The following is a 1740-nucleotide window of genomic DNA, read 5'->3' as shown; positions in this document are numbered from 1 at the left end:
AAATATAAAAGTACTACTAACCTAGTTAAAATATATACTACTATTACTAGGCAAAGTATAAGTAAAGAGATAATATATACTACTACTTCTATTAGTAAGGCATATAAGTCTATCTTACTATAACTACTAGAAATACTAAAGAAGATATAAATCTAACTTTTATAAAATACTTAGTTTAATAAAAGCTACGCTCTAGTTCTAAAGTAAAGAAGTACACTATTAGATAATAAAGTACTTAGTTAAGTTATATATAGGCGTAATAACTTTACGTAAAAAAAAGAGAATGTCTATCTATAATATAAAGTTATTAATCTATACTAGCTATTTAGAGATTATAGTAACTAGAAAAGTACTAATATAGATATAAAGCTAAGAATAGTATAGAAATACTTAATAAATAAAAAGAATATAAAGTAGAAGTAGTATAATATATTATAGAACGCTGTTACTACTATAGATCTTATAGTCTATCTACTAGAGTATATAAGCTCTATCTAGTAATATAGATATAGAGTTATATATATATATATAGTTCTTTAAGTAGCTATATTATAATTAAAATATTATCTTCTACCTAATATATTTACTAATACTTTTTCTAGTTAGATAGAGAGATAAAGATTTTCTTATATAACGCGTACTCTCTAATATATCTAGAGATAAAAGGTATTATTAAAGTTAGAGAGTAGTTGTAATTAACTAATTATAGATATATAATTGCTTAGCTCTTAGGTATATAGCTAGAGATTTTACTCTAACTTTCTTTTATAGTAGATTAATTATAATATACTTAATTATCTTTAATTATTAATTATCTCTAGCTCTAATAGTTATAAGCCTAGCTACTTAATTATAGAACTAATTTCTACTACATATTAAAGCTTACTAGAAAATAGATTAGTTAATCTTATTTCTACTCTATCTTCTCTAAATATTCTACAATTAGAACCTCTTCTACGCAATTACTTACTTACTATCTACCTCTTTATATCTTTATATTAATTCTACGCTCTAACTCTATAGATATAAGTAATTATAATATAGCTATTATAGCTATAGGTATACTTCTTAAGAAGTAATCTAACTAGAATACCTAGTTTGCGCTTCTTAAGCAATACTATAATAAGAAGAGTATTTAGAAAAAAATTAATTCTAATCTTCTAGATATTAAATATATAGATACTTAGAAGTCTAAGTTCTCTAACCTTCTAGTTCTAGAGTCTATAGCTTTAGCTTCTCTTCTTATAAAGCTAACTAAGAATTAAAAAGATAAGTATAATAAAGCTATCTATAAGTATAATACTTTCTTATAAGATTATAATTATAAGACTAAGAATAGTACTATACTTATAGCCTACTAGAACTATAAGTCTAAGTAGTAGTTAAGAAAGAGTAAGAAGATTAATAATATTAAAACTTAGATTATACATACTATTACGTCTAATTACTTATTACTTATAACTATAAGTAATAATAAGAGAATAGTTTAGTCTTTTATAAAGACTCTTAAGACTATACTTACTTCTACTAATTAGACTACGTAATATATAGTTTGTATAAAGTATTATACTTATCTTAAGAAGATCTAAAGAGAAACTACTAAGAAGTAGTTTAATAACTAGTTAATACTCTACTAGAAAGTAAAGATCTTTAAGCTTTTAGAGGTTAAAGAACCTCTTATAATTACTAACTTTCTTACTATAGTTAAGAAGTTTAACTCTAAGTAGGCCTACTAGTAGT

This window comes from Alternaria hordeiaustralica (genome assembly GCF_023758085.1).
Source record: "Alternaria hordeiaustralica strain BMP 2776 chromosome Unknown scaffold_4, whole genome shotgun sequence".
Taxonomy (NCBI): Eukaryota; Fungi; Ascomycota; class Dothideomycetes; order Pleosporales; family Pleosporaceae; genus Alternaria; species Alternaria hordeiaustralica.
The sequence above is the reverse complement of the archived record's forward strand: the minus strand, read 5'-3'. Positions refer to the sequence as shown.